At 38.5% G+C, this 26,942-nt stretch overlaps 1 long non-coding RNA gene across 2 annotated transcripts in view; it reads right to left on the bottom strand.

Moving 5' to 3' along the window:
* LOC147179970 (uncharacterized) overlaps window positions 1-25,517 on the bottom strand; it is a 45,170-nt gene extending 19,653 nt beyond the window's left edge. The window contains exons 1-3 of one of the 2 annotated variants that reach the window (XR_015094173.1): window positions 25,442-25,517; window positions 21,424-21,591; window positions 18,771-18,869 (exon numbers count right to left, since the gene is read on the bottom strand). This is a non-coding gene — a long non-coding RNA (uncharacterized LOC147179970). Of the gene's footprint in view, window positions 1-18,770; window positions 18,870-21,423; window positions 21,592-25,441 lie in introns of those variants that run through there. The other variant, XR_015094174.1, reaches the window with a different exon arrangement.
* Window positions 25,518-26,942: the final 1,425 nt, after the last annotated feature.

Genomic DNA, 26,942 nt, shown 5'->3' with positions numbered 1-26,942 from the left:
GATATGTCGTCAAATAACAAATATTCACACACAAACACTGAAGGAGCACATATACACAACAAAAATATAAACGCTTTTGTTTTTGCTCCCATTTGTTACGAGATTAACTCAAAGATCTAAAATGTGATGCTGATGAGACACCATGGTTAGTGCACAGGTGTGTTATTGTTTTGTTTTTTTCATTATTGATATAGTTTTAGTTTATTCTTATTTTACTTTGTTACTAATCTATTTTATGATTATTCTTTCAAGTTATATTTAAAGTTGAGTTTAAGAATTTTTTATTGTTGTACAAACAGAATTGTACATGAAATGGCATAAAATAATATGATACCGGAAGTCCCAGGTGAGCCCTGTAAGTCCCAAGAATTGAGAAAATAAAAATTGAACAACAAAATGAAATGGTACACTGTAGAGCAGGGGTTACCAAATGGCGGACCGCGGTCCAGATCCGGACCCCGGGACCCTTTCATCCGGACCTCTATATGTACTGGGGGAGTATATTGAGTTTTACCATTAGACGATTTTTGAATAGGCACCCGCGAAGGCCTTTTGCTGATTCCGAAATAGTCGAGGAATGTTTGGAAGCAATGGCAGACATGCTATTTGAAGAGAAAGGAGAGCAACTTAAGGTCCGTCAAATTCCCTTTTCATTCACAACAACACCAACAACAACATGCTCTCAGAGGATGTGCACCCCCAGATGGACAGCGCCATCCAAAGTGCCCGGTGTATTGCGTTAGCTGTGGATGAATCAATCAACTGACGTAAGTGACAATCCTCAGCTTTGGTTGTATTTACGATTCTATCACGAGGAGACTAAAACATTAAAAGAGGACATTTTGGGTGTCACAGCTTTAAAAACACATACGAGAGGAGAGGACATATATTTAAATACTGAAAGAGAAAGGAAATAATGTGAAAAGTGAAAGATTTAACAATTTAATATTTTCACCCCAAAAAAAAAATGTGAACAATAGACTAAAAATAAGTTGAATAATTTAAGAAATTGAATTTTAAAAAAAGCAGAAAATGAAATGATTGCAGTTGGGTGTTTTTCATGTCCGGAACCCGGTCAATTGGGCTTATCGGGTTAGTGGACATCTTGCCTATTTAGTTGGGGATCCCTGCTCGAGAGGGTAGAACTCAACCAAGGCCCACAAATTTCATTTTTCATTTAACCTTTATTTAACCAGGAAGAGTCCCATTGAGTTACAATAACTCCTGTCCAAGACAAGCGGCAAACAGTTGCATAACAAACAAGAGACAAAACAAAACTCCACGTTACAATCCCAAATCGAAAAATGTCTGTCTGTTTTTGTTTTTTTATCGGAAAATGTTTAAAAGTTAAAGGTGATGCCGTTACCTTTCAAACCTGTAAGTTCACAATGAAATGACAAAGAAACCATGAAAGGGGGGGGGTTCAAATTAGCCTCTTAATTGCTTAATTTATACAAACTTAGAATACTCTAAATTAAAATGTTTAACTTTAACTTGGATAACAGAAATAAAAATAACTTTTTACTAAATTCACCCAAAAATGGAGATTCCCGCTTTGCATTTGTACCCTTCAACTCCTCCACAGAGTTTCCAATCGCTTGACGATTAGTTGTGTAATTTTGCAGAATCCAATTGAAAAACAAACAAAAGGTGACCCGAACAGCACCTCTTGCCCTGACATCTTTGCCCTGAGCGGGAGGTCGTCAAATGATAAGAGTCTAACATTGCGCTCTTCAATGGCATAGTTGCACCTCATTTAACGCTTAACACACATCAAGCTAACATGGGGGGAAAAAACTTTTCTCCTCGTCAAGCCTTGTGGTCTCACCCGCACCAACGTCCTCTAAATAATTCACAGCCGCTGAAACCGTGCTAAAATATTCATGTTAGCTAGAACAAGTTTTCTAAATAATCAATTAAGCTCAAATCCTGCCATCTAATCAGAGCGTGAATGTAAATTGATGGGCTTGTTTTTACAACTTGTAAACTTGCACGCTGCAAATCAAGGTATTTCCTCAATCACGTTTCTGCCACGCACTGAATGAATTCCATCCATTCCCTTTGTAAGCGTTTGTCCTCATCAAGGGTGCGGGTGAGCTGGTGAGCTGGTGAGCTATCCCAGCTGACTTTGGGTGAGAGGCAGGGTGCACCCTGGACTGGTTGCAGGGTAAACAGCCTGTCCGGAACCCGGTCAATTGGGCTTATCGGGTTAGCTTACCTAACTTGTGTTGCACTTCATAAACTGTCAATAAAGAAGAAGGGATGTAACACTGCACACATGGTAATTAACCACAGGAGGTTTGAACTGCTCTCCATTCTGATTTATCATTTCGGAAAAACAAGCGATAAAAAGGAACGATTCTTTGATGACAAATCAATGGGCTGCATTGCTGTGTGTCTTGCTCTTCTGTTTCGATTCTGGACCAGTGCGGTTGGTAACCAAATACTGCACATCTGTTATATTTAGGGATGGGCGAGTAGCAATAGTGGATATCGGGCTGATACTGGCCTTATTTCAAGGTATCAAGTCTTGCAAAGGCTCCGATACCACCCACTGGTGCCCTCTTGTGGCCGTTTTACAATCATGAATTAAATGGTATGTATGACTGACAGATATACATGCATATAGCGGATTTTTTATTTATTTTTTACTAATTTTGACTAATTTCCCACATAAGAACAACATGGGGAAAATATTTTGGGGTTACCTCATGTTTTTATTTGTTATAGTAGACGCCAGGATAGTAATGGCTGTAACGTGTTGTAAACTTACCAAGCTTATATGCAACATTTCTAACATGAACATCATGCAAATCAACTTGCGATTGTGATTGGTTAGCTCGGATCCCATCATGAACCAGAATTGTTGACATCATCCAAATTATGCGTTTTGGTTCGTTTTTTTTAGTTTAGACATGCAAATATGTCATGTCCACTGCAATCATGTATGGGTCCGAAGGGGTTAAAGTACATACTTTACACTTTTACCCGCTTTCATCAACTGAGAAAAATAGAATGTTGTCATTCAGTGCGTTATCAGCAAAGTTTTTTTTTTTCCCTGTTGAATTCAGTACAGGCAACATTTACTTACGCGTTTGTATTATACAGAGTCTTATACTCATCTGCTGCCTACTTTTTTGTACTTGTATGTACCTATATGAATGGCATTTTTCCTCTGTATGCCCTTGTGTATTTTATGTTTAAACAATGTAACACGTTTTATTTATTTATTTTGTAAGAAAAGAAAGAATATATAGGTCCAAAGTCATAGTATGACTGTAACTACTGTAGCACTGTAGCAGTTAACAGTTCAACTTGTATTACTTTGCATTTCAATTGATTTTGAACAAAGACTAAAACTCGGGGAATTGTCAGTCTTGTTTTGCCCTTTTGTTAATTTATTACAAATTAATCCTGACTGAGAATGTGATGTTTGTTTGGTTTTGACTGTTCTGCCTGCTGTCATAAAAAAAAAAGCTATTTCTTTAAATTGATCTGACATTGGTTTAATTAATAGACATTATATGTATCAAAATACTGGTGGAATCAGATATTTGGTATCAGTATCGGTGAGTACTCTGAGTAAGAAAAGTAAGTAAGTAAAAAACTGGTATCAAATCATCAATCAATCCTAGTTATATTGTTACAGTATTATGAAGGGCAAACCAATGTGTGTACCGTCCCCAAATAAAGGAAACGAAAGCACACGGTTGAAGCACTTCTTTCTTTGCTGAAGGCAAAACTGCAGTCTCTAGAAAAAAACTCAATACGGTGCATCAATGTCTTAGAACGCAGTTTGAATATTCCCATTCATCCAGCTCATTCAATCGATTACAACTGGACTGTTCTGGCCACAGCTGTCCCGTCTAGCCAATGTGCATGGACGGATCAAGTCGGCTCAGATGAAAGGCGGGACAGTCCAGTTGCAATCGATTCAATGCCCTGAGAATGTCTTAGAATTGATTGAGAGGGATGCTGCGTTAGTTCAAGAAAACATGACACCGCCATGAACAAGTCTCGAGTGTCCCCCGTGACTGTCCTTGGACTCTCCTTCCTGCCAGGCTCATTTTGGTTGCAGCAAGCATGCAGCAAAGGAGGCTTTTCATGCAACAGTTTTGAACTATAACGGAGGGTTTGGGCGTTTCATGACCAGAACGTTTTGGGGCCTGAAAAAAAAATAATCAAAAGGAAAGTTTTTGAAAACTAAAATTCTAAAACAAAAAAAAAGTATGATACAAAGAAGACACATTACTTATATTTGTCAAATTCCAAATCCATATATACACTATGAGGTATTCAAAACAGTTTTTGTATAAGGCCGGGGGGGAAAAGCATGTTTTCTACTATAGGGCTTTTCCACCGCCGGAATTTTTCGAGAACTTTTCAATTTACCTTGGTAAAATTCAGTTTGGGCGTTTTTCCACCTCAGTCAAGCTTTCTGAGAAAGCCATCCATAACAAATAATCCAAACGAGGCCATGATTAATGATTGGTGGGAATGATTAATTTCTGCCGACGTCTTCTGAAAAGCTGTGGGAGTGTTGGAAACTCTTCCTCCAGTTATTGCAACTGAAGTAAGTGCTGATCATACCCCTGGTTACCCCGCGCCCCGCCCCCGGTCCTCCTCCTCCTAAGCGGATTGTAACTCTGTTTTGATGTTTTTGGCACCTCCGGTCAATGATAAGGACGACCCTGTCACCTCCCAGAAAGCTTCAGGCCAACGCCGACTTCTCTTATGAGTAGCAGCACGTAGCTTGCTCATATTAATATTAGAACCTCCACAAAGTCATCAAAACATGTTGAACAGTAGTTTTATTGCTAGTTGGAAAGAAAGAGCGCAGGAGGAAGAAACGGGCATCAAGGACCTTCCAGTCTGCTTTTCGATTTGATTGAATTCAAAGAAATGAAAACAGTATTTTAGTGCTCAGGCGCTCTGAGAAGTGACGCTAATGAAGGCCTTATGTCACAACACTCGTCACATGCTCTGCAATTAAATGAATGCTTGACAAAAGAAAACCGTCTCCTGCTATTTGAATGCAGCCGGCAGCATTTAATTTGTTCAATTTTCACCATTGAAAGGGTACCAATTTGCTGAGAAGAGGAGAGGAATTATCAATTTCGGAGAAGTCACATCTAGATTGATTTTCAACACGATGGAGAGGAGCCTGCATTTCACATCAGTGAATGGAAGGGATGCTGACAATTTTAGCACGGCACTTATGACAGGAGAGTTTGGGCAATCATTAAAAGCACCTTACACCGCAGCAGCCGTCAAATGCTACCTTCTAATTTGTGCGTCTATGACACTGATTGTTTCCAAATGTATGGCCTGCTGGCGCCCGTTTGAGGCCCCATCCACACAAAAGCCCGTTTCATTGTATTCGCAGTTTGTCCACACGGCGGCGCCGTTTCAGAGCTTGAAACCGGTCACTTTCGGAACCGGGCTCCAGAGTGGAAAGATTTCAAAACGCGCCCCGTACATTCCGATGTGGACACCATATGCGGGATACTCCTCCATTTTGATGACAAATGCTCCAATTCTCGCGTGACTGCCCGCAAACCGATAGCCATGTCGTATGTCGTTTTTGCTTTTACAGCCAAATATTTTTGCGTGATGTTGTTGTACTGAAATCACCCGCCATTGTCGCTTCTCCTGTGTTCCTCTCACTGATCTGTATATACTACTGGATAGCCGACAGACGCCCGGGAGAGCAACAAAAAGACTGTCACTCCACGGATTCACTTGAAAAAACTATGGGCTCAGCGCCACCACGCGTTACAATAACCGTAGGCTTCTGCGGCATCAGAAACATTCACCGGCAAAAACGAAAAGTAGCGCCACCCCGTGGCGTGGTGCCACACTGCTGTTTGTTACACATCTCGCGAGCAGACTACTGTATAAACCACTGGCGTGCACAGGCGGACCCCTAGTGGTGCTGACACATTTACCCCTCTGCCCCCTCTCCAAAAAGTTTTTTTTTTTTAGAAACTGTTTACTCAATGTTGACACAATCTTTTAGAAAAACTGCCCGATTAAACTTGTGGGAAACTGACCTGTTAAAAAAATAAATGCTAATAGGCAAGGTTTCCTGTGAATAACGGAGGACAGCAGAAATTTTTTGTTTTTTTAACTCTGACTTCTTAGGTGTCATACCAGGAAAAAGCAGGGTTCCACTGTATACCTTTGAGGGTGCCATGAGATTGACAAGCCATTGTAGATCTCAGAGTGCAAAGATCCTGCAAGTGCGCCGTTACTGACCACAGAGCCGACGTCCTCGGCGGGCGCAGCTTGCGTTAGGCCTGGGCCAAGTTGATTGATAGTGGCGGGGGCTAATTCCTCGGCAAATGATACTATTATTCAGGGGCTCAAATTGAATTACTCCATCCTTTGAATCTGCTTAACATTTTCCCCATGGATAGTTTAGCAACCGGTGTAATCTCCCCTACTTACTCACAAGGCCGGTTTGTCATGCCAAGCGCTCGGTCTCCCTCCCCGGCTTACTTTGAAGCGCCGCTGCAGTGAAAACATGATTCATCCTGCATGTGACCACATACGCTTGTAAAGGTAACACAGCATCACACGCCGAGCCTGCAAAAGTGATTATGCTTCTATCAGGCCGGAGTAAACACGCAGCAGGTGGTAAACTAAGATCCAAAAGGGAACGGTCGAGCATCAAGAAAAGTTCATTCGGCGCTTTATCATTAGCATTTTGCGTATTGACCTAAATGTTGATTTAGAATTTTTATTCTACACCCTGCTTGCGTTTCATACTCTTCCTAAACTGTGTTTCATCTGCGCGTGACCCCATTCTGTCAAACTAAGTCTGTATTTTGGTTGTTTTGCATGTTGATATATATTGTTTTAAGACACACACACAAACACCAATCCTATTTTTGTCTTTGTCGCCCTTCCTCCGCACACCGTCGCTGTAAACTGTTCTCAATTCCCACAAGTTCTCACCAGTTTTAAACGCGCATCCTTTGACACACAAATTCTACTTCCATGTTAGCCAGCGCGCGCGCGCTTGTCTGCCGAATGACCGCCCGCGTCATATTTATGTCGCAAGCTGCGTCTCCCGCTGTGACAAGTGATTAGGAAACTTTTATTTTAAATCAGTCGCACACAGTGATGCAGTTAAAGAGACTCGCACATGCACAACAACAACAACTTATGTTACAGGATAAAATTATTTATCACATTGCAGTACAATATGAGTGGAATTCTGTTTTTTATTGCCAAGCTTGTTAATGTTGATAACTGTCACCAAGTTCTAATAAACAATGCACTTTACACATGCTTAGTTTTCATTGAACCCAAATAATATCATAAAATTAATTAATAAGTATACAAGTAAATAAAATTAATATTAATACATTAACAAGAAATAGGTAAGTGAATACGTGCACGTAAATAAGTATCAATAAAATAACAAATTGCAGCATGCAGATGCCATAAAACACTGAAACAATGCAAAGTCTCATGCTGAGTCAAAGATCAAAGAATAGAGATGTCTGACAAAAACCACGAGATATGAATTTTTGTACAGCCTTAAATCCAACCAGCATAAAAAAAAGCAACTGCTCGCCACTCGCAAATAAAAGGGGCTGGGTCACAGAGTCATTTCTTCGGACATAGTTGTTTACAGAAATGGCGTTCGGCTTTGTTGCTAACGAACTTTTGAGTTGGATAAATGCACACAGAACTACAGCATTGTTTTTCGTCTGTCTTTTAGATTTCATGATGAACTGTCGCTTTTAAGTGACAGAAAATATTTCTCGTCTAATTTGAGTAGCGCGATGAACAAAAAATAAAACTTCGGGTACACATTTATTTGGTGTGCATTTTCATAAAGACAGTTAAGCCAGCATGACAGTAAAATTCTGGCACCGCGGTGAGAAAATAAAATCTTCTCACTACAGTATACTCTAATTAATTACGCTGACATTGTAGAATGTGGTGCTTGTTCCTGCAGCGTTAGGGGCGAGAAGCTAGCACCTAGCTGCTAATCAAGTAGGTTATCGGAATACTTTTCAAAGTTAGTTTAATGGGTGAAGACCAACGGCACGATTTATGATGTTTTAAATGTGTTAAACATAAACAAGCGGACTTGAAACATTATACAACTTGCCTTAAATACATGTACAAATGGCATCCTTAATGATGTTTACAGGAGGAAACTTGTATATTTTTTTAATTTAAAAATTATAACTGTAATTCAAGACAAGATGTCTCTGCCAAATCGAATATTTGGGTCTAATGAACTTCAAAGGAGCACATACCATGCCGTCTAAAAAATAGTGACCACCCCGCCACAAGCTACAGTTATTCACAGATCAGTGGGCCGCTGCTGCTTTATTGGCGTAGAAGAAGAAAATTTAACAGCAGAAGAAGAGTGTCTTTCGAGTGAAAGCAAAACAAGCTCAAGGGAAACAAACTTCTGTTTGTTTCATGACTTGTGCAAAATAAACACATAATGACAGGTCAGATAAAGACTCGATTTATGTTTTTCAATCTCCAATTTTAAACAAGAAACAGAAATGGTTCGTTCCTGTTCAACGGAGACAGTAACACTGCCTCCCCGTGGACGGCGGAGGAACGGACCATGGACACGTGAATATCTGAGGATTGCTGTGCGTGAATATCTCAAGACAGCGTGATGTTTGTCTCAAAAATAAATGTGCGTGCGCAACAATCCACAAACGCACTTTTGAGAACTCGCAAGCAAAAGTCATAGAAAATGCACACGCAAAATTAAAAAAGACAGAAGAAAATTGCGGATACATTTGTGGATCTGAAAAACACGTGAAAACCAAGAAAATGTTTGTAAATTTGAAAAACACGTGAAAATGACGAATATGTTCGTGGAGCTGAAAAAAACCCAAGTGAAACTCGCGAAAAATATTTGTGGATCTCAAAAACACGTGAAAATAGTTTTTAGACAAATCTCTCCCCACAGCCATTGCACTAGCAATGAAAGCTGTCACCAAAAAGCATTTCCAGAATTCCAACGATCAAACTTGCTGACAGTATTCGACTTGTGTCTTTGTATTTGTGTCACTTTCATCCAGCCAGCCAGCCAGCGGGCTTCTTTATGTGAAGCATGAGCATAGTTGCACGCAGCAACAGAAAGCAGCCGTCTTCCCCCACAAATCAGCATAGCTTGTCAGTTCCATCTACACTTGGATAATCCCAGAGCTATCATGTGTGTGTCCACCACTCTCATAAATCACTGATGCATCGCTTTCTCTCTGCTCCAAAACAACCAGCTCATTATCCCTTTTCGAGCTTTAGAAAGGCAACACACGCATGACGTCATGATTACACTCCTTTCTTTTGCCAAGAATGTCACACTTCTGTTTCCTATTTTGTTTACTCTCCTAGAGGACAACAGGAAGTCCCCTGGCTGTCAAGTCATAGTACGATTAAAGGATGGTAAACATTCAAATGCATGATAAATTACAATAACATGCTGTAAACGAGGCACAGCTTTGGTCATCCCGTGTATTCACATCAAAGTCTGTTGTAGCAAACAGGCGCAGGTTCACCCGCTGACCTGCATTAATGACATCATAATATCATATAGTGTAACCATCTGTGATGGGGGGGGGGGCTAAATGACCCGTACTCGCTCACTTTGGACACTATGCGAAATGCACTCTTCCACGAATGCAAACCGGGCATAATAATGTTTAACAGCTGGTGCTTTCATTCATTGCTAATGTTGACAAATTAGCAGTTAGCAGCTAAATTGCACACAGTAACGCACTGTATCAGGATCAGCTCGGATCTCCACCACCCACATTCAATCAGCAGCTTGGGAGCAGATTTAAAATGATAAGTTATTCATAACCAGTCCCATTTTTCATATAAAGTCACAAATAACTCAAGGTAATAACAAATTACTGTAAAAGTAGCTAAGGTTTATTGCATCTTTAGATTCAAACTAGCAGGTTGGAAAAAAGAACCAAACAATTGTCTCAGCAACCAGAAAGGATTGCAGTTATGTTGCCAGGAAACTGCAGATCCTCAATTCTCCTGTGATCCTGTATCCACCTGAGATTAATCAAAAATGGTTCGCCTTTCAGTGAAAACAAAAGTTAAAGCAAGCTTAGACAAGAGGGACATTGTACTCACTTTTAAACGTGTCCCCATTCAGCCGACATTTAACCCACAAATTCTCACAATATACAATAATAAACATATGATCACTTTTGCATCACATTTTGACTACATATGTAATAGTAAGAGTCCTATATATTTATTAAGGTCATTATAAAAACTAAAATGATTTGCATTTGATTTACACTTGTATGACTTACTACCATATGAATTATGAATGAAAAGGCACAATGCACGACGTCCATCGAATGTCTTTACCTTATAACTTCATTAATTTTGGGGGGGGGGGGGGGGGACAATATATTTTCAATTGTGCCACTCAATTTAGGGCTGACCCGCTAATAGCAAAAATCTGTGAATAATATGACTGCAATTTTTTATTTATTATTATATACAATGATTTTACCAATCCAGCCCACTTGGTAATATATGTTCCTCCATGTGGCCCCTTAGCTAATATGAGTTTGACACCCCTGTTTTAAAGCTACTGGACGCTGAAAATTGAATTTCAAATCGCTACTGCCACCTGTGGCCAAAAAATAAAACTGCATTATTCCCTTCTTCACAAACACAGTGCAAAACATGATGTCACATCCACAGACATTCTGTCTGAAAACTATCGGCCAGAGGCTTGCAGGAGCACCCATTGTGAAAAGCTAAAGTGACAATCTACTATTAGAAGATGTTTCAGTCATAAATGGTCGAATAGAAATGTGATTATAAAGATATTTTTGGCAAAATTGTTAGAGAGCATCTTAAAAATAAATCATATTCATGCATTTGCTATTTGTTATTCAATTGATCCCTTTTCTAAGGCAGTATGGGAAAAAAAAGTCAGGCTGTTAAGATTAAGAGGAATCTGAGATTACACAGCAATCTAGGAAGCATGAACGGGAGGAATCAGGAATGTTATCAGACCAGCATCTTTGGCCAAATTTACCTACTTTCTCTCTACATATGCAGTGTCTGTAAAATGTCTTCATGCCCCTTTTTTTAAATGTCAGGTTTTTGCGATTTAAAAAAAAAAATGACCACGATAAATCACTTCAACATTTTTCAAATCACTAATGTGACCTTTAACTGTATAACTTCATTTAAAAAATATATATTTTCCGGGGGAGAAGTAATAATAAAAGTAAAATGTGTTTGCACCCTCTCCTGACTGTGGGCGAGGCTGTGTTGAAAAGTGACCACACATCACAACTCATGTTAAGTTGGAGTCAGCACCTGCCACCATATAAATTGCACCTGATTGATCCAAAATAAATTTCATATGTTCTGGATGGCTTTTCCTGACATCTTTCTAGTCCCAGGGTATGGCACAAAAGAATTTCCAAGGTATTAAATATGCTGTGGAGCAACTGTCATCATCAATTAGAGCACGTGTGTCAAACGCAAGGCAACATCACCCTTTAAGGCCTTTTTTCTTCAGCTGGAACGCGGAGAACGAATTTCACACCACTTAAGTGGGTGTGACAATCAGTGGTATTTTAACTTTTTTTTACTTCCCCTCCATGAACAGTTCCTAATAGCAGTTAGTGTTACCACAAAATTTTCAGTCGACTTCTAGAAAGAAAATCCATGTCAGGAAAAAAAAACCTACTAGAACAGTAGAAGTTTATTTGGAGTAATCCAGATGACGGTTAATATATATATAATTATTAGTAGTAGTGGTAGTATTAATGTGTTCATTTTTAATAAATTATTAACTGATTTAAATTTTTTATAGTTGGTTTTACTAGATTTTATGTATATGATCTCAATGTGCAGCACTTTGGAAACGCTTGTTTATAAAATGTGCTATAATAAAGTGGATTGCAGTTTGTTCAGCCACCTTATCTCTGTTTGTTTGTTTTACTTACCCTCTCTTAGATTGTATGGATTGTACGGCACATTAATTTGCACATTTTTAATATAAAAAAAACTGGCATTGGAATGGGGGTGTGACTCTAATTTACACAAAGGATCACATTTGACTTGCATACTGTGAAAAATGGTGCTCTCCATTCCGAGACGCATTAACAATTGAACTTGTCAGCGTCAGTTCAGTGTTATTTTTTCCACCTAATTGCAGGTTAAAAGAGGCTCGTTAGCTTGCTAATTAAGTCATGTTCGGCATTAAAATAACATCATATTTTCTCAAGGTTGGTGAGTCTGCATCACAATTTAACACACATCTCCATTTCATCTTCAATCTTCATTGCCGTGAACCTTTTTAAAGAGGCTGAAAGGATCAACCAAACCAGCTGGCTGTAGTGATAATGGGGAATGAGAAAACACATCAGACCAAGGGACCTTTCAAGTCTTTGGGACCAAGCAGGCTTCCCTTACGCCCAATTCACACTGACTGCGGAACCGACGCGGTGCGTTTTCTGTACGGCATCCGCACGGACTGCAATTCACACCGCGTGCGTTGCGGCTTTGTAAAGGAATGGACGACGGATAATTACCCCGATCCCTTGAGGTTAATACAACTGCGCTCCAGTGTTGAAGGTAAATATATTTGGAGTTATACACCCGCAGATGCGACATTTGCATATTGATTTTTTTTTAAATATGTATTGAAGGTTTACAATAATAAACTGAGGTTTGTGTGAATGCCACAGGTGTAAGCTCTCAAATGTTTTGGGAATTATGTCTCTATCTGCTTCAGGAGCTGAGATATAAATTATTTTTAATATTGTTGAATTTCCAGGACAACTTCAGGTTTTTGGGGGTGACTCAAAAGTCACCCATAGGTTTTAGAGGCATGTTTTGCCAGGCACTTTAGGCCTTAATGGGTTAAACAGAGCTATTTTTCATGTTTTTATTCTGAGCTCGTTTTTGTCTTAAATGTCCGACTCATGTCATGCTATGTAGTTAGCTAGCCTCCCTTCCCCCAAAAATGAGTTTGCAAACGGTTTTATTTTGAAATATATCGGATCTACATTGATGCCAACCCTCGACTTCCTGTCCGGCTCGTGTAATTTCTTCAGCTTCATGAAAATCCGCATGCGGCGTCCGGAAAAAATAAACGCTTGCTTTTTAGCATCTCAACATGTAGTTGAGTCTGATTAGTCGATTAATTACGACTAGCCTACTGCTGGTAATTTTTCGACTAGCAAAATAATCATTTGTGGCAGCCTTAATTGTTAATACTGTATGTTACTGCAAGCTGACAACACTGACTGTGCTTTGTAAACTAGCACCTCTCTTAGTGGAAGCAGAGCAAGTTCCTTTCTATGAAACAGGTCATGAATATTACACAATCAAAATGAGGTATGCACCTGAAACGGAAAAAAATTAAACCCTTAAAGATTAGGAGGAACATATTTTATCACTGTAATGAAGTATATTGTGCCTGTGAAGCAGTGGTGAGCGGTGGCCTTTTAGAGTAGGCATGCTGTATAGTGACACACATGTACCCAAGGGCGCGAGATGACAAAATTTGGGGTATTTATTAGTGATGCACCGAATATTCGGCCACCGAAAAATTTCGGACGAAAATGGCAAAAATGTGCTTTCGGCATTCGGACGAAATAAAATTCAAACCGAAAGAAGATGTTGTGGTGACGCAAGCAAAAAAACAACAACAAACAAACGCTGCAAGCAAGTGTCTGTTTGAATTGAACACCAAACACGGGAGTGAGCGTTCGCCTCGCTGCTCGCTGGCGTTTGTGAGTACCGGCAGCTTCATTGTGCACACCGGAGGAGGAGAGGGTCGCTTGGTAAGCTATGTCGAAAAAGAGAGCGCTGCCGTGTACTGCACTACAGGCGAGCTACTCTTTCTCCTGCAGCGAATTCCTTATTTTCTTTGATGAGAGCCCCTCGAGCGCATTCACTTTTTCACTTGCATCCCCGTGGTCGTGCTAAATACTTTAGCTAATGTTAGCACTATTGCTATCAACAGTTTTCAACAAGTTAACACTTACAACTAGCTCCAGGTGACTACAAACCTGTACGGGACGCCGTGTGTGACTTTATAGTCCGTTCCCGAAGCCGATTAGCTGGTGCGATCAAATGTATTTATTCATTTTCAAACTTTTCGTGAATATGTGAACGTGTTGATTTTATATTATAATATAATATTATTTAATTATTATTTTATACCACTATGTAGGTAAAATTAAAGCGAAAATTTTCAGGACTGACGCAGGTTGATGCGCACGCACTGTAATGTAACCAGCTCAGTGGTGAGTGAAATAACAAAATCACATGCCCACAAATTTGCCAATACATTGGAATTTACTGTATTCGGAACTGGCTCATGCCCACGAAGCCAGTCTCCCAACCCGGGAGAGGAAAAAAAGACATCGCAGCAGAGCCGCAAGAGGTTTCAACCGACTATAAAGTTTGCTAACCTGTGGACAGATGAGCCAGCTAGCCATTTATGTTTCTCCTACGTCCTTGTGCTTGAAAGTGAGGGAGGAAATTCTTCCCCCGTTTTCATGATGATTAGGCTACTTCAGTAGGACGACCACTTGAAAGTATATTCTCGCTGGAGCATCCCTGGGCATGAAATCGGGCATTTGCCGGCCCTCTATCCCTGGGATGCAAGGCCGCGGACGCCGACGGGCCATACACAGTTGGAAAGGTCTCGTCGGGACGAATCCGGGGATGCCCGTATGTCCCCAGTAGGACGTAGGGTTTGGGAGATACAGCCGGCCAAAGACCTCCAGGACACCAAGGATTTTCAAAAATGTCCCCCGCCGGCGATGGTTCCCATCCCGGGTAAAAATCCGGCCTTTGCCGGCCCTCTTCTCGTCCACTGAATGTTTACCAGAGAACAAGCCAAGTCAATTAATGTGCATGCGCGTTGTCAATGCTGCTTTACTGACAACTTTTTTGCCATTCAAAAGGCGCACACACAGAAACGATGGAACTAACACAACTTGGTTTCTCATTGTGCATTTGCGAAACAAGTTGTCGGCTTTCCACCTCTACGCAAGGAAAATGGGACAAATTACACAGGAATTTAAGACCAAAGCAGTAGAAGTAATGTATTGTATAATAGAGGACACTGACAGATACATATTTTTAATGATCTTATTCTTGGGCATGCACCGCATTAATAGCTTATTATGACCGCTCGTCACTGCTGATAATGTTGGTGCTCTTCTCTTTTTAAGAGAATATACTGTATGCTAGTTGGGTAAGGTTAATTTTAAAAACAACTAAGAGTGCAAGCACACACACGCACGCAGAGTGATTATGTGTGTATTGGGGGGGGGGGCTGCGGTAGGGTTTCGTAGGAGGTAAGACTGATGGGTGCTGGTAGACAGGCGTTTAGGGAGTAGTCCGTCTGTTGCACAGTGTAAGCAGAGCCGGCCACCATCCATCTCCATTACACACGTCCACATGCCAATGGGCAGGGGACAACTCCTCCGAGAGTGACCCGGGGGAGGGAAGGGCGGCCAGCGCAGGGGAGGAGGGAGGTGCTTGTCTGTCAAAACGTATGCATGTTGCGCTTGTGTTTAATCACCGGTGGAGCACGACGGGCAAGAGGAGGGACATGACGAGAATACATCTTCGCCGTCTGCTGCAGTCTCTCTACAAGCAACACGTTTCTACTTTGCAATTCATACAGTGAAACGTTAGCGGTGGCAAGCATGGAAATACAAACATTTCATTACTGGACTTCAGATTTTCAGGTACTATACATGAGTATTTATTTTTCAAATTATTAAAAATGTTCGCCTTACATTTGTAAACGGATGCGTGCAGATTTTCGTTGTTGTAGCCACATTAGAGAGTAGAAAGAAAAAGTCACGATCAAGTATTTCCAATAAATTTTTCAGCGTGGAGCCATTCTTTTGAGTGATAAAAGTGCCGCGAGTAGCGCGCTAATTAGCATTAGCGAGTCAGACTGGAGTAGATCATTACAATTCCTTGCACATCTATAGATTGAAGCAAAAATCGTTGTCAATCAAATCATTTGGAATCAAAAATCGTTCTTAATCGAAAATCGATTCTGAATCGAATCGCAGACCCAAAAACCGGAATCTAATCGAATCATGAGACATTCAAAGATTCCCACCTCTACGACCGATGACTAAAACCTCTGTGCTGGCTAACTTACTAGCTCATAGCATGGAGCCACAGTAGCCACTTGTTGATATACTGTAATTGTGTGTCACTGTCAAGTTGTTTTTCATCAAAAAAAGAGAGAACATTTTATGTGAAATAGAATTAAATCTGAAATGTTCAACATTATCTGCTGTCAAAAAAAAATAATAATACAGGGGTAAAATGATTGTCGTGACCAAAACCAGACGAATAAAAAAAAAATTTCTTGGACTAAAATAAAGACTAAAATGCTCGATTCATAGTCGACTAAAAATGGACTAAAGAAAAACGGGGAAGAGGTTGACTAACTATGATAAAAACTAACAAGCGGGATTGAAACTGGACTATAACTGAGTCTGAATTTAAAAATGTCGGATAAAATGAACACTACAGTTTACCTATGCTAAGGTGTCTTACTGTTTTGAATATGAGTTTCATCACGTTGTATAACCTCTTCTCACATTCTTGTTCTGCTAAGCCTGCTTGTTAAGGCTGTTAAGGCACATAGCTATGCTTAAAAAATAAAATGAAAAAAAAACACAAAAATCAGAAACAGATATAGAAGCTATGTCTCTTGTCTCATGTGATGTCATGCATGGCGGCGATTCGGCCTTTAAAGCCTTTTTTTCAAGAAAGTTTGAAAATACCAGAGTGACAGGTGCCTCACAAATGCAACAACGGAAGCACAGCAACGGTGATGCTTGCAGTGTTTAATGAGGCGGAATTTATCTTGTTTACTGAGATCAAATGAATTCTCCACAGTTCTCCTCCTGAAAATATATCACAAATGATATACATGTTCCGTGGAGTCTTAGCAGCCCGAACCAACATCCTGTAGGTTTAAAGATGCTAATGTGTTGAAGCTTGGAGAGAAAATTGCTCCACTGGATGTTTTCCTCTGCACTCCTCTCACGCGTTATTACTACAAATGCAAACACGGGGAGCTTCTTGCCTCCTAAATCCTAAAGTAAATATCATTCTCAGACTCACAAAGCTGATGACACAAACCAAACCCGGTGCGATGTGTATTTTATAAGCTAGCATGAGCTTGACAAATGAGCAAACAAGCACACTTTTATGAAATATTTAGCCGTGAGCTGCATCCACCGAAGATGAGTGAATGAATACAGCAATTTAGGTCAACTCTCCACAAATATATTGTAGTAGGCTGGCAAGTGACAGAAACATAACCGAATCTAGACACTGCAGCGTACACAGTGTTAAACCTTTGAATGAAAACTGTTGAAAACTTGTTTGAGAGCTGCTAATAATGTGACAACAAACATACATTAACTGGCAAGTCAAGTCAAAATGTGTGTTTGCAGTTCTATGTTGCATACAATTCTCACTTTAAAGTCAGAATTCTGAGAATAAAGTCAGAATTTTCACTTTAAAGTCAGATTTCTGAGAATAAAGTCAGAATTTTCACTTTAAAGTCAGAATTCTGAGAATAAAGTCAGAATGTTCACTTTAAAGTCAGAATTCTGAGAATAAAGTCAGAATTTTCACTTTAAAGTCAGATTTCTGAGAATAAAGTCAGAATTCTGAGAATAAAGTCAGAATGTTCACTTTAAAGTCAGAATTCTGAGAATAAAGTCAAAATTTTCACTTTAAAATCAGAATTCTGAGAATAAAGTCAGAATTTTCACTTTAAAGTCAGATTTCTGAGAATAAAGTCAGAATTTTCACTTTAAAGTCAGATTTCTGAGAATAAAGTCAGAATTTTCACTTTAAAGTCAGATTTCTGAGAATAAAGTCAGAATTCTCACTTTAAAGTCAGAATTCTGAGAATAAAGTCAGAATTTTCACTTTAAAGTCAGAATGTTCACTTTAAAGTCAGATTTCTGAGAATAAAGTCAGAATTCTCACTTTAAAGTCAGATTTCTGAGAATAAAGTCAGAATTCTCACTTTAAAGTCAGATTTCTGAGAATAAAGTCAGAATTCTGAGAATAAAGTCAGAATGTTCACTTTTAAGTCAGAATGTTCACTTTTAAGTCAGAATCCTGCTAACCCTTTTGTTTCTCTTCACTGGCCTAATCCTCTTCCGTAGTATTGTGATTAATATTGCGTTTGTGGAATATGAATTAAGCAGCAAATTTAGGGGGCAGCCATTTTGTCACTTGCCGTTAACTGATAATGACATCACAGTCCCTAATGCTGCCACCCAGGGAAGTGGGAAGTCAGTGTTTCCTGACCACCAACCAGGAAAAGTGCACTGATATTTTGAACTGGGAGGTCAGGTCACAAAGTCAGAAAAAAACATTTGTATCTATTTCCGTTTTGCAGCAATTAGCATTAGAATATAGCTAAGTTTAATCATTATTCACAAATCTGTTTAAAACAGTGGGGGAAAAGAGCTTTTTTGCAACATGGCCCTGGTTGATGTCCTATACTCTGCTGCTGCCACCTGCTGGTCGTTTGTGTAATAACTACCATTTCTTCAACTGTTCTCTGCAGTTGAGAGGCTGCATCAAAGCCTTCTGTATGCTCTAAAAAAACATATCAAGTAAATATGTCTTTGGGAGCAAATTAGTTAATTAGAATGACGTGTTTAGACTAATGGGAGCGCTTAGAACATATTACAACAAGACCATTTTTTATGTGTCTTCGCTTTTAATTGAACAAATGCATTCAGAATTGCTTCGGATCAGGCAGGACCACGCTTCGAGCAGAAATGGACTTTTCTGGCTGAAACTTGCAGCATCTGTAACCAGAAGGTACTTTTGTGCAGTGAGAGATAAGCGGGCTGCGTGTTATTATTGTAACCGTGGACAAAATTGCTACATCAATAAAAGAAGGCTGGGGTAGTGAAAATGAAAATCAAAGTAGGTAAGAAATGTATGACCATTTTTAATCTGAAGTTTACTTAAATAATAGACTCAATATCGGTCTTGTCATCCAGAATGATGATTTTTATGTTTCAACTTTAAAAATGTGAACCTTGAATGAGCTTTCATTCATAGCATTAAGAAGAGTACGCTTAAAGGGTAAGCCAACCCCCCCAAAAAAATGTTGGACTATAATATGTTCGATGCAGCCCCACTTGTCCAAATAAGGTATTCTGGTTAATATTGCGTTAGTGGAATACGAGTTAAGCAGCAAAATCCAACAGTTTTTATCCATCTCAGGGGGCGGCCATTTTGCCACTTGCTGTCGACTGAAGATGACATCAGTGTTGCTCAGAGCTCAGGCGACAACCAATCACAGCTCAGTTTCAGAAAACAGGTGAGCAGTGATTGGTCGTGGCAAAATGGCCGCCCCCTGAGATGGATAAAAACGGCTGGATTTTGCTTCATAACTCTTATTCCACAAATGTAATATTAATCAGAATGTCATGTTTAGACTAGTGAGGTCATATTTGACATATTATTTTCATGAAATGTTTACGGTTGACTTCCACTTTAAAGTCGTTCCACATTATAAATATCAGGATCACTTATTTTGGGGACTGATAATTAGGGATGTCACAATATTCATGATAGCGCCTCAATATGGTCATATACAAAATAATGACCCATTCTGCTTAAAATGTCATTTTGAATAATATTTTGTCTTTTTGCATTTAGTGTATGTTACCGAGCGGTCAAAATGAACATGCGGCTGACTGTTTTTATCGTCACCTTCGAGTGTGTTTATTTGAAACTATCATTCAGTGCCCTCGCTGACACAAACACAAAGATCTGAGTTTGAGCAGCGATAGAGAAGTTTGTCATGAATAAACAATTGTATGGCCTTGCTCAACACCCACACTCAGCAGTGTAAATAAGCTCAGCTAATGTAGCCTGGTGAGCAAGTGCGCAAATAAATACTGTCCAATATCAACGTGAGAGACGGCTTGTAAATATTCTCCAGCAGAAGTCAAAAAATACATTTGCATGCTGAAGGTTAAGTGGCGATCTCCACGCGACGACAACAAATCGGTGATTAGTCAACAAAGCAGTCGTACTCTTTAGCTCAAATATGAATTCTTGCAGCCACAATGCTAATCACGTTAACCAGTATCTGCTTGACAATGTGGGCATTACTTTTGCCCAAATGTTTTTTGGGAATGAGTGAGCAAATGAAAGGCATGCTCTACCTGACTTGACATTGAAGAATATAATATAATTTAGTTTCAAAAAGTCTTCAGTTGCTTTAGCAGAATGTTTCGGATCATTATCCATCGGCAATTAGAAAAATATGTTTTATTTTTGGGGTCCAAAACAAACAAATTGTATTTGATTTGTGGATGGTTGTTTTTAAAATATTTTCTTTTTTACTACACGATACTCACTGTGATTTTTTTTTATTATCTTGCATGCAAGAAATACACTAATACTAATACTAATACTAAAACGACTAAAACCTCAACAAAAACTAAGCATTTTCCACTTAATAAAAACGAACAAACCGGCTCTGAAGAATAATTCAAACTAACTCAATTTAAAGAACATAACTCAAAACAAAATAAAAACTAAGTACTGTATAATGAAATGCTATTAAGGGTGTCAGGCGATTACATTTTTTTATCGTTATTAAACGCATGACTTCAATAGTTAACTCACGATTAATCACAAATTTTATTTCTGTTCTAAGTGTACAATAAAGTGTACGATTCTAAGTTTCATACTCTTAACAAATAGAAATATGGCTGCATCTTTTAGTCATTGATACAGTAATTTCATAACAATTCATCAAATTGAGTTAACATTAAAAAATATATACTGTACTGTAAAACATTTGTGTGATATTGGTCTTTTATTGAAGTCATTATCTGCCACTAGATGGCATAATTGCATTTTAAGACATTGGTGACAGCTGAGTGCATTTTCTTTAATATGAAGTAACTCTTCATTTTTAATATATGCAGTATTATTACATTTATTACTGCTAAATTTGTCTGCTGCGTTGCGACTGGAATTGCCCCGTACAGGCTTTCCGAGGAAGGGACGGTCATTAATCGCCCGTTAAAAAAATTTGTGGTGGTAAAGGAACTCAAACTTAACTCAAAATTAACGCGCTAATTTTGACACCCCTAACTGCTTTATATGGTATGTTTTTGCTTTTGTCAGAGAGTCAACTCCATTACTGCATGATGACAAACCAACAAAAGCTATTTGAACTCAACAAGTGCTTTTCCCTTTGTAGGGATATTAAAGCCAGATTCGCCACCGTCTCTCTTTTTGTGTCACACACACACACACACACCTACAAGTGAAGCAGCCCACCGCTGTCCACGTCTGAGTGATTAATGGTTGTTCTCTGCTCCTCCCACTCACCTGCACTCAGCAGTTTGATTGATGGGCCCGGGGGCTTGACAGATGGACAGATGCGTCATGGTGGAGAGCTCAGGCAGGCAGCGGAACTTCAGTCCCGCCGGCATCAACATCATTTTCCAACGCAGCTGGAACGCTGGTGTTTAATTCCCATCCGGCCGCGTCATCCTTCTAAATGCACAGAAATGAAAACGTGGATAGGATGGTGACATAAAAGCACTTCTTGTAATAGGGCTGAGTATCCATTCTAATTTCCTCAATCGATTCGATTCAAAATAACTCATTTCAGTTCGATTTCAATTTTTTCACATCAATTCTTCTAAAACGCATTCACTCGCAGCTATTTTCACTGAAGCAACCCCCTTCACTCCCAGCTGTTTTACTGGATTTTGACTGATTTTGCGAGGCCCACAGAATATTGTGTTCTATTCCTATAAAAACATGCAACCTACCAAAAGAAAGATTAGAGTTTCTTCTTCCAGTAATTAGCATTAGAATACAGCTAACTTTCATCATTATTCACAAATCCATTTCAAATTGTGGGTAAATTAGCTTTTTTCAACACGGCCCTGTTTGATCTCTTATATTCTGCTGCCAGCTGCTGGCCGTTTTTTGTAATAACTACCATTGCTTTGAGCGACTTCTTCAGGTCAGAGGCTGCATCAAAGTTTTCTGTATGCTTTAGCATTAAAAAAAAACATTAGCGTTTTGGGGACCAAGGCAATATTTAAAATAGAACGTTTTTATATCTTTTTGGGGAGCAAATGAGTTAAATATCAAGTACATGATTAAAAACTCCACAAACATTAAATTCCAAAATAAAATGTGTTGAAGCAGTAACTGGTTAAATTATTTAGTTTATTAATGAAAGTAACACATTTATAATCATTTAAGTGTTACACAGCAAGGATGATGATGATGAAAATATTTTCATAATTCAAATTCAATACAATAATTGTCAATATAAATGAAGAGGATTCTGAATTGTCTTGAAGTGCAATTAGTCAGGTCTTGCATAAATGTAAGAAAATACTTTTGAATTGACATGAACAGTAAATTTCAAGAAAACCGTAAGATACAAAAAAAAGGGCCTTTGAAAATACATTTTATATAAATCATTTTTTATGATGTAAAGAGATATTAAAATAATAAATTCATGGTTTTATGAATCGATATCAGGCTCCAAAAGGAAAATTGATTCGATATTGATTATTTGATTTTTTTAAACCCAGCCCTATCTTGTCATGTTTACTTCAACTAATGGTACCAGCCGTGTCCATATTCACAATTATTATTTGGATTCTTCAAAGACAAGTCTGATTCTTCTGACATTGTGCAAGAGGTGAAAGATAAAAATCACAACGTTATAATTGCGTTTGGTTTATTTGAGATTTTGTCTCATAATGATCATCTTCCAGGACACATGGAGGTTAAATAAGATGATAAAACTAATTACTTGCTTCAAATTAAATCCCACCCACTCATTACATGCAAACCTGCACAAGGTATGCCCCCCCCCCCACCCCTCCCCAATTCTAAATTTGCATTTACAGCAGTGGATTATAATGAAAACGTCCTCCAGTTAGATCCAATCCAGAGTGTCTTTATTTCCATCAATCATTCAGTCTATTTATAACAGTAAGACTTTTTGGTTGTGACAGGAATCCTCCATTTGTGCGGGTGAAGCTCACACTGCCATGTTTGAGTAACAAGACAGAGGCAGCGGGATGGAGGTTGCCTCTCTCTCCTTCCCATATCTCTATTCAATTGTAAAGTGAGAGCAGCAGACCGACAGTGCCATAAATCACACGTCTTACTAATGGCACTTCCAAATGAGGCCTCTCATCAGACAAGACAAGTGCCGCTCCGTGTGCTACTTCCAGCTACGCTGTAACATCTGTGCGCTCTCAAGCAACTGTGCCTGCTATGTGTGCCATCCTCGCATTCATTAGGAAGTGTCTGCTGAGCCTGAACAGTTCAATTCCGTGTCATCTGGCTTGGATATTTTTCCAAGATTCCATCGGTTCGGTTTCATCAATTCAAAAGCAGGTACGGGTCTCGGCAGTCCTGCACTCACCATTTGTGTGTTCAGGCGAGGATTGTCAGGAACCGGGTCATGGGTGATGGATGCACGAGTTGATAAGTTGAAGTTAATGCAAAAATGTCAAAATAATTCTTTGATCAACCTTATCTAGCGACAGGCCTGTTGTCATCGCTGAGTCCACACACAATGTATAATTTCATACAATTAAGAGGCGGCCATCTTACTTTTAACCCTTGACCCTTGCAAGCAGTGCAAATCTCTAAAGTGCAGTAGCCATGCCTGGCCAGTGGGGGGCATACGAGACAAAACATACCATATAATGGTTCAACAGCAGAACTGAACTGCAACAAATTTCATTTTGTATTCATTGCAATCATAACAGTCAGTTTCATTTGAATTCCACAGCAAATAATGTACAGGTTGTTGTCATATTTTCCTATTGATTAAATGCCCTTCATTTGTTCCAGCCTTTCCCCCCCCAAAAAAAAAATTATAATGGAAAAATTGCACTCTATTTTATTGTTGAGATACTTGAGAATCAGAATTTTTGTTGACCAAACATGTACAAGGTTATACATAAAAAAAAAAAAATCAAATAACATGACCAAATCAAATGCATTCTTTCCTTAAATTAAAGTGAATGTAAGTCATGTAAGCTATTCAACTATTCAATTCAACCCGCCTTGGCCACTGGTAGGCAGCATAAGACAATTATGTAGACTCAGTTTTAAAATACGGTAATGTTATTTTTCATTGAGGAAGGCAATTCTTTATTCCCATTTCTCTCCTGGCCACACATTACGGCAAGTATTACTGAGTTAGGTTTACAGATTACGTTGAATTGTGTCGTTTTAATGACGATATTTTAATATTGCGAAGCGAATCCTGTATTTGTGCAACTGCACAAAGAGGGCACACTGCTGTTAGCAATAATTGCTGCCCACCATAATGTGGCTGAACAGAAAAATACAAACAATTGAAAACAGTAAGGTTATTGAAATAGAAAGTTCATGTAATAAATAAATAAATATACATGTGAATGTACTAACATATAAGTTATTTAAAAAATAATAATAATACAGTATATACTTTGGTGACCTGAGTGCTATGTATGGTCAAATGTTTGGTCATTTTCTCATATATTTGAAAGGGACTTTCAATCAAGTTCTCCTTTATGATAAATAGCTGATATTTCAGTTTCATGAACATCAAATCATTTTCACTTTAAAAAGGGGAAATGCTACCTGTAAAGTAACGTTTTTGTTATAGGTCTGTAGAATTTGGATAATACCAACCAATAAGTTTGAAATTGATCAAATGATTCAAACACTTTTATAAATGGTTAAATAAATGGCAAGGTTGCTTCAGGGAATCCAAAGATGATGTCAAATAATTCATTTAATAATAAATTAATTTCAATTGGAGTCTCTAAATGTTGAAATATATTTAAGTACATATTAAGCATGCAGGAGATTTTTGCACATAATGTGCTGTTTATTAACAATGTACAAAAAAATCAAAGTCTATGAAATAATTAACATCAGTGTTTAACGTGAATGAAATTTTAACGCATACATTTGTTTAGTTTAATTCGTTTAAGGAACAAGTCACATTTTGTCCCCTTATTTCGTTTTCCACACACCCTATGATAAAAATAAATCCTCATACTACTACTTTATTTACAGCATATAATGTTATTAATGTACTTAAATCGCCCAATTCTAGACTAAAAACGTATATATACTAAGCGTTACGTATTCTTCAAGCTGTTTTGTGTGATGTTTAAATGTTATTTTGAAATGATTGCTTCTAATTTGGAAGGCCGCTCCGTAGTTCTGTTTCCTGTCTCACGTCTCCGTTCGTCATTCAGATCGTGCATTTATATTTAGCTTGTGCAAAACAACATTAACTTATTGATGTCCGTCCAAAACAATCTATCTGAAAATACTGTAAAAGTTATTTTAAACAGTCACTTACGTCTCACGGGGAAATCAACATGACATTGCCAAAAACATGTCATCTTGATTGGACTCGGAAGATTCTTCTTCTCCACACATTTAGTGAGGTGGATTTCAACATTTTATGGTAAATAGCGCCAGCTACTGTGCAGGAAGGGCATAACAATTAGTAGGCGTCTGATTGATAGAAATGCCGGTGTCGGTACCAGATGTGAAAGAAAATATTAATGATGTCATTTAAATGGGTCTCCGGGTGGCGGAGTGGTTACCGTCACTTGCCGTCGGTGCGGGTTGGTGCGAGTTCGCTTCCCCGCTTGGGAGACCATATATATGAGTGTGAGTTCACACAAAAATTAAGGGGGAAAAAACATGTCATTTAAATAACAAAATGTATGGACTGAAATTGTCAAAAGGTGAATAATCCTAAGAATATAAAAGCGGGATACTTGAAGATTTGATAAATAAATAAATAAATAAATAAAAAGATTGAAGTGCCGTCGACCTTGCCGATGACGTCAGTCCAGCAGCGCTAACGAAATGCCGATTCAGACGTGTTCACTTTGGTTTGGTTTATTTTCTTTCTTTCTTTTTAGCAGTTCACAAATCACAATACATCACAAAAATAGTCTTAATTATAATAGGACCACAATAGCAATCTAAACTGACAATATTTGTCACATCTCAGACAATTTCATTTGTGTATTTATCATTTATTCAATCTATTTGATTATTTATTCAATATATTTTGCTTTTATATTCTTCTTAATGTTTGTCATCAATTGGATGATTTCTAGCCAATCCTGTAGCGTGACGTGTTTGTTAGGCGACCCCGATACAATCTGGCAGCCCGATCACATCTGGTACCGACACCGGTGTCGCTACAGGATTGGCTGGAAATTATCTAGTTGACGTCAAACATTGGAAAGAAAATATTAAAGATGTGATTTAAGCAGCAAAACGTACAGAATGAAATTGTAAGAACGTAAACAAACCTAAGAATATAAAAGCTAGATATATTGAATAAATAATCAAATAGATTAAATACATGATAAATACACAAATTAACTGCCTGAAATGTGACAAATATTGTCAGTTTAGATTGCTGATGTGGTCCTAGTATCATTAAGACTATTTTTGTGATGTATTGTGATTTGTGAACTGCACAAAAAAAAAAAAAAGACACCAAACCCAAGTGACCTTGTCTGAATCGCGCATTTTGTTAGCGCCGCTGTAATCTGACGTCATTGGCAAACTCGAAGGCGCTATAATCAATTTTTTTTATTTCTTCAGTCTTAAAGTATCCTGCTTTTATATTCTTAGGTTTATTTACGTTTTGACAATTTCAGTCCATATATTTCGTTATTTAATATTTTAAATACAATAATAATATTTTAATATTTTCCTTCCAACGTTTTGACGTCAACCGGATTTTTTTTTCCAAATAACTTTATTGAACATTTGTAAACGGATCATCTCCAGATAATCCTGTAGCGTGACATCATCAGTAGGCGACCCCGCTA

Source organism: Leptonotus elevatus, chromosome 2, assembly GCF_054856555.1.
Source record: "Leptonotus elevatus isolate MCC_2025b chromosome 2, RoL_Lele_1.0, whole genome shotgun sequence".
Lineage (NCBI taxonomy): Eukaryota > Metazoa > Chordata > Actinopteri > Syngnathiformes > Syngnathidae > Leptonotus > Leptonotus elevatus.
The sequence above is the reverse complement of the archived record's forward strand: the minus strand, read 5'-3'. Positions and strand labels throughout refer to the sequence as shown.